Consider the following 11,927-nt stretch of genomic DNA (forward strand, 5'->3'; position numbering starts at 1 on the left):
CCCACCCCTCTTCCTCCTCACCTCCTCCTCAGCATCGGTTTTGGTTTTGATCCTAAGTGAAGGTCAGAGTTATAGCACTTCACCAACTGTGGCAGCAGTAGCATTTGGCTGAAGTTTTTAAAACTTTGCTTGGCTGCAGTTATATTTCTGTTTTCCCTTACATTTTTTAATGGATTATGTTCTGTTCGAGGCTAAGGATACACCGTTACTGTTGATGGTTGTGTTATAAAATATCCCTTAAAGTACCTATAAATTTCATTTTAAAATGAATGCAGCAGAGATGGCAAAAGTGATACATTTGGAAATACTGACGTTGAGCAGCACGACAAGAGGGAATGGCTGACCCAGCACTTTAGAGGATCTCGCCAGGGGTCCACTTTCATGCCCTCCCTGCCCCCCAATACTTCCCATAACCAAGACATGCGTTCCGAAGTGTGGTTTTAGTTTTTGAATTGGAGCTTGGAACTGATTTCACCTAGGATTTATAGTCACTCACTGCCTCTCCTGTTCTCCCAGCCACTCATCTAAAACCTCTTGTAATCCTTTCTACACACACTGCTTAACTGAAGCTGCTCTTGGGAAGGACATCAGCGATGTTGAAACTGTCACATCCAGGGACCCTTTCTCAGTCCTTGGCTGTCTCAACTTCTCAGTAGCATCTGACATGGGTGACCACCTCTCTCCTTGAAATATTGTCACTGCCAATAAATGATGAAACTGAATCTGAAACCAGGCAGGTTGGCTCTGGAACTTGTGCTTTTGACTGCTGCATTTATCTATATATATATATATCCCTTCTCCCCTTGCCCCAAATAGCATAGAAAATTCCCCCATGGCTGCCCTGATGCCTCATTCCCTTATTTCTGATAAATTTTTCACATTTATTACATTCGCTAATTTTCCATTTGGGGGCTGCCCTATGTGCTGTTAATGAAGAGTGATCTTTTTCTGCAGAAATTTTAGTGAGGATTTTGAATATTTAGCAGAAATAATGTTAAAAAAAAAAAACACCGCAACTAAGTTACCATATGATCCAGCAATCTCACTCCTGGGCATGTATCCAGAAAAGATGAAAACTAATTCAAAAAGATACATGGCACCTCAATGTTCGTAGCAGCACTGTTTGCAATAGCCAAGACAAGGAAGCAACCTAAATATCCATTGACGGATGAGTGGATGAAGAAGATATGGCATAGGAACTTCCTTGGTGGTCCAGTGGTTAAGGCTTTGCACCTCCAACGCAAGGGACACGAGTTCCATCCCTGGTTGGGGAACAAAGATTCCATATGTTGCTCGAGGTAGCTAAAATTTTTTTAACTATATTTAAAAAGATGTATATATACTTAGTAAAATATTATTCAGCCTTAAAAAATAATGAAATAATGCCACTTGCAGCAACATGGATGGAGCTAGAGATCACCATACTAAGTAAGTTGGCTAGGGAAAGACAGACACTGTATGTCACTGTATGACACTTATATGTGTCATCTAAAAAAATGAAACAAATGAACTTATTTATAAAATAGAAGTAGATTCACAGACATGGAAAACAAACTTATGGTTGTCAAAGGAGAATGGGGGGGAGAGCATAGATAGCTTGGGATTAATAGAAACACACTACTATATCTATATATAAAATAAACCTATTAGTATCTAGCACAGGGAACTATATTCAGTATCATAAAAATGAAGAGAATCTGAAAAAATATATAACTGAATATATTTATATTTAATATTTATAAGTAATATATGTTTATAACTAAGTCACTTTGCCATATACCTGAAATTAACACAGCATTATACATCAGATACACTTAAACCCAAAAGACACCACCACCAGTGGGTATCTAGGATGCTTTCAGTAATATTGATTGAAGAATACCATCAAGGACCTGGGTTTGCTCTTTGTGCTCGGTCTTGGTGAGTGTATTGGCTTTCATTTTTTGATGTTGCCTCATAATGATAAAGTAGCTGCTAGAGTGTCAGGCATCACACCTGCACTCATGGTAGGAAAGAGAAGTCTTTTCTTTAGTAGTCTCTTTTTATCCAGAATAAAGTGGTCCCCAAATGTGCTCAAACATACTTTCATCTATACCTTATGATAAGAACTGAGTAGGATTGTCAAATGAGATACAGGTTGCCCAGTTAAATTTAAATTTTGGTAAACACAGATTTTTTGTTTTCAGCGTAAGTATGTCCCATGAGAAATCCAAATTTAACTGGGTATCCCCAGTTATTTTTTTTTATTTTATACAAAAAAAAATGAATAATTTTTGCTATCTGGCAACCCTAAAACTGGGTCCAGTTGCAAGAGGGGCTGGGAAATAAAATGTCTGACTTTCTGGGTTTTGTAATGCAAGATGGGCAAAAGAAAAAGAAACTAAAGCTTTCAGGTGATCAGCCACCTGACGTGGAGTCATCTTGATTGCGTTTGCTCTCCTGCACAGAGACTATGTTTGTGTAATATCGGAAAGTTTATGAAGTCCAAAGCAGAGTCAAACTCTATTTTCATCTTAGAGTTTTTTACTTTTTTTTTTTTAAGGGGAGGAGAGGAAGCGTGGAGGGTCATGAATAAAGTGCCTGTCATAGGCAGGATATATAATTTTATTCTGCTTTTTTATATCCCCCCTTATTCCACAAAAGGAATTGAGGTGACTAATAAAACTACATTAACACAAAAGGCAAAAATAAATGCCTTGAGGGAGCTGGAGAGGAGAGATCAGGTGTGTGCTCACTCAGTCATGTCAGATTTTTTGCAACCCCATGGGCTGTGGCCCACCAGACTCCTCTGTCCATGGGATTTCCCAGTCAAGAAGTTGTCATTTCCTCCTCCAGGGGATCTTCCCCACCCAGGGATCGAGCCCATATCTCCTGCCTTAGCAGGCGGATTCTTTACCACTGAACCACCTAGAAAGCCCTTGGGCAGCTGGAACGTGAGTTTTGAGGGGGGAAATAAGGCCCAGAGATGCGCATGTTTTATTGTCTCACACAGGTCTTGGAAGTGGGCTACAAATTTGACTCCCCCAAAGTCCTCAGAGAGGATTGAAATACGATTCCACTTCCATAAAGCCACAGCCAGCTGCATGCTCTAGAGAGGTACACACCTTCCTGCACAGAGACCCAGGATGCTTCTCCAGAGCAGCATCAGCGGGATCTGGGAATGTTTGGAGCCTGGCTTTGCAGCTGCTCCTTCAGGTTCCTTTGATGCAAGCTGATGACAGAAGTGAAATTACTCTGGACCAAAGCAGCGCAGTCCAGGTACATAGCTCTGGGATGCTGTGGTACATACAAGAGTAGGATCTAGGAAACCTGGGGAAATGAAAGGCCCACAGAACTGATGTGCTAAAATAATGTCTCAAAACTGGATACTTTATACGAGATTCCATGACAGTAAGCTTGAGGTCAGAACCTTTGACAAAGACTGGGAGGTCAAATCAACTGAGTGGTCCAGACGAAAATGCTTATCAGGGCCAGCCCAGTGGAGGGCAGAGGTCTTCATAAGAAAGCGAGGCTACTCCAGAAGCAGAGCTTCATTCCAAGGTTGCTACTTCCAATATCAAATGAACTATTCCACACCCTCCTTAAAAGCCCTCCTTTAAGACCCACTTCCTCCTCTTGGTTGGAGAAGGAAATGGCAGCCCACTCCAGTACTCTTGCCTGGAAAACCCCATAGATAGAGGAGCCTGGTAGGCTACAGTCCATGGGGTCGCAAAGAGTCAGACACAACTGAGCGACTTTACTTCACTTCCTCCTCTTGGTATAAAATCCAGCTCCTTCCTGTGGCCTATGAGACCCAAGACTTGGCATCCCTCCTGGGCTCCCCCACCGCTGTGCCTCTCTGCCCTAACCACGACCTCCTCCCAGCTCTGCCAACCTACCAAACTCTGCCACAGGGCCCCGCAGTTAGGGGGCTGGAGATGTAAGAAACACAGCTATTATTCAGTTCACTAATCACTTGGTTTATAGCACACAACACAGGTTTAAGGTAGGGAAAAGGGGTAGCAGACCACTCCAAGAAGTCCTGAAAGGAGTCATCTCAGCTGTCCCCCAACCGGCAACAAGTCACAGTAGGTGTGAGTGGGAGGTCACTTTCTGCTCTGACAGGGAGTCGGGCAGCTTCCATCTGGAAAGGCTCCCAGAGCAGAGTCAGGTCCTCCAGCAAAGTGGCTGCAAGTCACTCAGCTCAGTGACCTCTCTCAGAGGAGTCAAGTTCCCCCAGGGGAGGAGGTCTTGGTCCTCTGCTCCAGTGAGGTACGCTGCGCATCACATTTCTAACATAACGCTCTTAGTCTGTCCCTCTAGGACTCTTCACACTCCTACTGTGGACGTTTCGAAACAACTAACGTGGATGTTCACATTGGCCACTGTGACTCCATTTTTTAAACAAGATGATTAGAAATTTTGTATATGGATGCTCTGGGTCTTTGTTGCTGTGTGAGGGCTTCCTCTAGTTGTGGAAATCAGGGGGGCTTCTCATTGCAGAGCACAGGCTCTAGGGTGCTCTGGCTTCAGTAGTTGAGGCACACGGGCTTACTTACTGCATGGCATGTGGGATCTTCCCAGACCAGGGACTGAACACATATCCCCTGCATTTGCAGGCATATTCTTAACCTCTGGACCACCAGGGAAGCCCCGTGACTCCCTTTTGAACTGCTTAACATAGCTTAAATCCTATACGGTTCACACAAGATGAGTAGGGATCATAACACTCAAGAACTCACATCATGACCCTTTGCTTCTGCTGGCCTTTGCACCTGCTGTTCCTTTTCCTGAGTCAGCCTTCACCCTTAAAGCTGAGATTAAACATCACCTCCCCATCACCCTGTATAAATATCCCCTGGGGCTGTAACAGCATCCTGTGTTTTGGCCTTTATGGTCCTTGTGTGAACTTGTCATCATTTTTACTCATTCTGCAAGTATTTATCAAGCACGTTCTCCGTATGAGGCACTAAGAAAGGCACTAAGTAGGGCAAGTGAACAAATAAAACACAAGAATTGCTCATGTGACTCAAGTGACTCAAGACTGTCACCAGGTCTTCACACGATGATGCAATCATACCTTTATTGCACATTTGATTTTTAACCTCTCTATGAAAATATTTGAGATTCAGATGCTAGGGCCTCAGGACCTATCACCAATGATGGACACCCCAGTAGGTTATGATTGTGATTCATAACACGTGTTGTTTCACACCTTGTCAATCTGAAGAAAAGCAATGACTCCAGTGGCAACAACTCTTGCGGTATTGCAAGTGCTGTTTGCAAGGGGGTACCTCTCAAGGCCAGACCCACCGAACCTCTGGGAGGAAAGGCAGGGAGTCGGGGAACAAGATCCAAGAGCTTGCTAAGCCCAGTGCTGGGGAAATTGTTGTGCGCTGTCTGCCAGTAGAACTTGCTGAACTCAGTGGTAAGTAATTAAATGACCAGGGAGAGCTTTGCGAATGCAGGGAGGGCCCATTGTTCTGGTCTTACCCACCCGTTGTGTCCCAACTGTGGGTGAGTTTGAGTGCTGGGCTCTGAAACCTGAGGGTGGATCATGGCTTCCAGACAGCAGAAGAAAGATAATTTAGAGATATAAGGAGAGGGGACCTATTATGGAAGGGAGAGATGGGGGTGGTTCTTAAGGAGTGGGAACCAGGGAGCAGGGTCTTGGTGAAATGATGCTAAATGGAACATTACAGTAAACCCACGAGAAAAGGAGTCGCAAAGGCAGATTTGATGCTGATGCTGGTGAAGCACGGTAGATTGCAAAGAATGGCCCTAAAGACTTCTGGAGTCTCTGTCTCCACTGCTTGCATCAGGAGCGGCCACATGATTTGCTTTGGCCGATAGGGTGATAAGAAAAGGTGAGTGGGGAATCCCCTGGTGGTCCAGCGGTTAAGACTCTGTGCACCCAATGCTAGAGACACAGGTTCAATCCTTGGTGGGGAAATAAAGATCCCATGTGTCACATGGCATGGTCAAAAAAAAAAAAAACAAAAACGAAAACCTGAGCGACTTGACAGGTTGCTTGTGCATTGGGGTTCACCTTCTCTCACTGTTCTTGGGAACCACGTGGTGACCACAATGAAAATAAGCCTGGGGTGGGTCTGTTGGATGAGAAGATCACGTGGAGCTGAAATGAGCTGTCTGGATGAGGGCCTCCCCAGACCCAGGCCTCAGGCGCTCACTGGCTGAGCACAGAAATACAAGGAAGCCCTGACCTGGACTGCCCAGCCATCTTGCAGAATCGTGAGCTAAATGCCTGGTTCTTGTCTTAAGCACTATGTTTGGGGATAGTTTGTTACCCTGCAGTAGCTAACCCATACAGGTGGGGGTGCAGGTTGGGAGGAGAAGGCAAAGTATTAGTTGACTGTTTCCTGCTGTTGAAAAAAATTTGCAAGCGTAAGAGTTGCGAGTTTTATTTGGGGAGAAATGAGTACTGTATCCTGGGAGACACTATTTCAGATAGCTCTGAGAGACTGCTCCAAGAAGTGGCTGCAGTCTGATGGCTGCTAGATGGCAAGTGTTTTTTCCTTCCCAAGTTCCCTCAGGGCTCACCAGCTCACCATCCATGGTGGCTGCAATCTGCTGATGACTGGGACATCCTTTGTTTGTAGGAAATACTCCCTTTCTCACTTCACAAATGCTTGTTCTGTGTCAAGCTGTGTGCCATGTATTGAGATCTAATGATGGACATGGCAGGCATGCTCTCTGCACTCACAGAGCACCAGCCATTAGTGCCCCCCACCTCCCCACTAACAAAAAACTTGGCTATTTTAGCACCCTGTGGCAAGTCCAGGAGGGTGCTCCAGGGAGAGAGAGATGTGTGAGCTGACATCTGAGGATGTGCCAGGTGAGTGGGCCCTGGAGGCGGGGGTTGGGGGGCGGGGTGATGAAAGAGAGAAGTAGAGAGCACCTGACTGTAAGTGTGGGACCATTTAGAAGAGACCGGCCGTGTGCTGCCCAGAGGCAAATGTTTCCTCTGGGAGGTCATGGAGATGTCCCGGGGTGCTCATGGCGTACTTTTAAGGCATCCATTCTCAACGGAGGTGATATTGCCCCCACTGGAGCAAAAATTGCTTAGGGTTAGGGTTGTCCAACTCTTTGCAACCCTGTAGACTATAGCCTGCCAGCATCCTCTGTCCTTGGAATTCTCCAGGCAAGAATACTGGAGTGGGTTGCCATTTCCTCCTCCAAGGGATCTTCCCGAACCAGGGATTGGACCTGAATCTCCTGCATTGGCAGGCAGATTCTTTACCACTGAGCCATCAGGGAAGCCCAGGTTTAGGGTTAGAGGGTGGTTATTAGCCCTCCTGGAGAAGGCAATGGCACCCTACTCCAGTACTCTCGCCTGGAAAATCCCATGGACAGAGGAGCCTGGTAGGCTACAGTCCATGGGGTCGAGAAGAGTTGGACACGACTGAGCAACTTCACTTTCATTTTTCACTTTCATGTATTGGAGAAGGAAATGGCAACCCACTCCAGTGTTCTTGCCTAGAGAATCCCAGGGACGGGGGATCCTGGTGGGCTGCCATCTATGGGGTCACACAGAGTCAGACACGACTGAAGTGACTTAGCAGCATTAGCCCTCCAAAGAACCACAGTATGTAAACAGATATTAAATATTATCTGTGGCATTAGTGGGCTGCTTCGGTGACTCAGATGGTAAAGAATCCACTTCCAATCCACGCAGGAGACCTGAGCAGGGCACGACCACCCACTCCAGTATTTTTGCTGAGAATTCCGTGGACAGAGGAGCCTGGAAGACTACAGTCCATGGAGTCACACACAGATATGAAAGATTACCTGTGGTATTAGTGCTTAATAGAGGGGTGATAATTTATTTTAATAGCTAAAAAAGTCTCCACAGAGGGGAGATCATGGAAAACAATGGTTGAGAAACGCTGTTTTAAGGGAATCCATATCCAGGGCCTCACCTTGCGCAATCTGCTCCCTTTCTCCACGCCCTCCCACTTCTCCAAAGAGCATCCTTTTCCCCGGCTCACATCTGTGCTGCTATTTTGCTCTGGGAATTAAAACCGGGGAGAGGGGAGAACAATTAGAAATACTGGTACTGGCTGGCGCTGAGACAGTGAATAAATAATAATGACCAACTATCAAACAAGTCCTTTTTTCGATTTGAAAGATTCTTTGCTCTCAACCAAATTGAAGGGGGATATAATAGCTTAGCATGCTTTGAACTTTTTTTTTTAAAGCAATAGATTTGAAAGAAGTTTTTTAAAGAATAGGTTATTTTTGGCATATAACTCAAAAGGTGTTCAAAGAAATGTGTAGCACTGCTATAGAAACCTCTATTTGTTTTTGCCTACTGTAAAAATGAAAAATAGAAATTGAGTTGGTGCTGAGCCCTGTCTTACAAAAATAAGCTAGAGTCATCTTGGGATATATGAACTCATTGAATAAATAAGCAAACTTGCTCTAGCCATCTCATTAAAAGATATATTTCCTATAAAATTTTATTTTTAATGCTTAATCATTAATTATCAACATGTACAGTATAGCTGGGGTTTGCCAATCAATTGTCTACTAATAATAATTGTAATAATAACTCAATCCACAAAGGAATAAACAACATTTAGAGTCATTGTTCACAGAAATTTATAGAAGTATTAATTTTTCTCTCTCTCTCTTTCTCTGTGTAGACACATATTTCCATAAGATCTTATAGAAAACCTGAATGAACATTTTGGCCAATCTAATATGTGTATTTGATTTTACCTAAAAATGGAATTATATGCTACATACTGTATTATAAACTATTTTTACCCCAAAGTTTTACAATATATAGAGATCTGTACGCACAGCACACGTAGAGATCTACAACAGAGGCGGGACAATTTTTTTTAAGGGTCAGATAATTAATATTTTAGACTCGGTGGATCAAGAGGATATTTTGTACTTGATAACTATTTGAAGTGTGAAAGGCTTCTTACATCGTATTCCAAAAGCCAAACACCTGAAACTAACACTACTTTGTAAATCAATTATACTCCAATAAATAAAATAAAAAGCCACTTACTTAAGCAGTAGTCTTTTGTGAACGTGTATCTATGTTGCTTCCATATTAATTCAATATTATAAATATGTGGCAATTATGCACAATCCTTCTGTATGAATCTTTTCACACTTATCTGTTTACCTCCAAAGGATGTTGCTGTTCATTTGCTAAGTCACGGCTGACTCTTTGCAACCCTATGGACTGCAGCACACCAGGCTCCTCTGTCCTCCACTATCTCCTGGAATTTACTCAAATAAGTGAAAAAAAGACATCTCGTTGATGTTCTTACACTTCTTTAGTTACCATGACTCTCTTTTCACACATTATTGTGAACTTATTTTTTCCAATTCCCTGTTTGTGTCTTTTCCCCATTTTTCTTTGTGGTTATTTTTTCACGTTGATTTACCCAGCTCTTTACCCAGTAAGGGCAGTAACATTTGCCATTTATGTGCAGTATTTTCCCCAGTTTTTCACTTTTCTTGTCTATGCTCATCATTTTTTTCTTTCTTGGTTTAGAAATTATATCTTTTATCTGTTTCAGGTTGATTCCTTTTCCAGTATAATAGATGTCTATGCATTTGAAGCCTCTCATGATTACAAAAATATTTACCCATGTTTTATTTTAGGGCTTTTATGATCCTTTTTTTACATTTTTTTTTAGTGTCCATAGTATTTGTTAATCATTTATTTATCAAGAGAGACTTTTCCTTAGCCCAGATATTTATCATTTCATAGTTCAGAAACATAAGTAAGTGACAAAGTTCTATGGAACTCAACCCAAAGAAATTCTTTATGTTCAAAACTCACTTTTCACTCTGAAAGATACTAGCTTTCCTTATGTCCTCAAAATCTTCCATAGAATCATAATTTCTGTAGAAATCTGCATATGCCTCCTTCCTTGGTTTGTCAAAAGCAAACTTATAGAAAGTTGCAACTCCCAGGGAGACAATGAATGCTCCAACCATATGAAATCACAGATGCATGACCAGAAGGTTTCATCAAAGAACTGGACAAGGTATTTTTTCTTTTCTACAGCTCAACAATATGGTCTTTCCATACTTACAGAGAAATGGACCTCTCTTTTACATGTTAAATTTTGGCTCATTTAGAATTTATTTTGAAGTACAGAATGAGATAAATATTTTATTTTTTTAAAAATAAGCCTAACCAGTTTTCCTATTTAAGTATCTTTAATCCATGATTTTGATCCCCAATTTATATTTCTATGCATATGCTTACATGTGTGTGTACTAAGTCGCATCAGTCGTGTCTGACTCTCTGTGACCCTATGGACTTCAGCTCATCAGACTCCTCTGTCCATGGGATTTTCCAGGCAAGAATACTAGAGTGGTTTGACATGCCCTCCTCCAAGGGATCTTCCTGACCCAGGGATTGAACCCAGGTCTCATGTCTTCCTTATTGGCAGGCAGGTTCTTTACCACGAGTACCACCTGGGAGGGCTTCCCTGGTGGCCCAGATGGTAAAGAATCTGCCTACAATGCGGGAGACCTGGGTTCGATTCCTGGGTTGGGAAGACCCCCTGGAGGAGAGCATGGCAACCCACTCTGATGTTCTTGCTTGAGAATCCCCATGGACAGAGGAGCTACAGTCTATGGGGTCACAAAGAGTCGGACATAACTGAACAACTAAGTACCACCTGGAAAGCCCTTCCATGTACATATTTGGGTTTTAAAGGACTCATTTTAAAAGCCTGTCAGCTATCAAGGAACTGAATATTATGACTCCAGCAAGTTATTCATGCCCAGCCCTACATGTAGGATTTCTTAAAAAGCAATGTATGGCTTATCTTTAACTGGAAGCTTTTTTTACCTGATAGCAATGTGTATACCAAGGTAAAACTCTTATTATTCAGGTTGACAGGATTGTTTTTATTTCTCCTAAGCACAAAGATAAGGATATTTAGAATTGAGAAATATAACGGAACAAGTGCTATCCATTTGTATTCTATCTGCATGTATGTGTAACCATGATTGTGGGAATGAAATAGCAGAAGATTCCGAATTAAAAAAAAATAGATGTGCAACAAGCAACAAAGGTTTAGTGTATAGCATAGGGAACTATAGTCAATATCTTGTAATAACCTATAATGGAAAATTATTTCAAAAATAACATGTGTATAACTGAATCACACACACAAAAAGGATTCTGCTCTTTGAAATTTAGTAATGTTCATCTTTTTTGCCAGTTTTTCCAAAAGTCCTATGGACATCTAATAACAATGTATGCGGTACAAAATTTTAAATTTATTTGTGTAGGACATAAGATTCATATAAATCAATATAAATAGATATATATCATATTTAAATTATTAATGACATCATTCAAGATGCTCCTAATCTTATTTTTTTCTGTACTTGATAAAATATTTTCAGAGAAATGTTAATATGTCTATAATTAGAAATTTTTCCTTTTACCTTATATTTCTTCTGATTTTTGCTTTATGTATCTTTGTTTCTTTGTTGTTAGGTATCAAATGGTTTATGATGTCAATCTTCTTTGTGAATTGTACCTTTTATCATTAAAAATATTCATCTTTGCTTCATTTAAAAAATAATATAAAATAGTTTGCAGAGTGAGTTGCCACACCTAAAGAATTAAAAAAAATCGTAAGATGACATTTCACCAAGTTCAGACAATAAAAAAGGCACCAGTTTGGAAGCAGTTTTGGTTAAATTCCAGCTCCACATTTTATGGCCAAGCCCTTCTCTTTTCTTGGCCTCAGCTTTCTCATCTGTAAAATGGGTTCGTAGTGATAAACCCTGCCTCACACAAGTTAGGAGGACTAAATGAAATAAAGCAGGAACTCACTATGCCCAGGGTATTTATATCCAGGTACCCTCAGACCTGTGGCCTTAATTTAACCCTCCCAGGACACACAGTAACACCTACAGCTTCTGTTCCTTTA

Source organism: Capra hircus, chromosome 25 (assembly GCF_001704415.2).
Source record: "Capra hircus breed San Clemente chromosome 25, ASM170441v1, whole genome shotgun sequence".
Lineage (NCBI taxonomy): Eukaryota > Metazoa > Chordata > Mammalia > Artiodactyla > Bovidae > Capra > Capra hircus.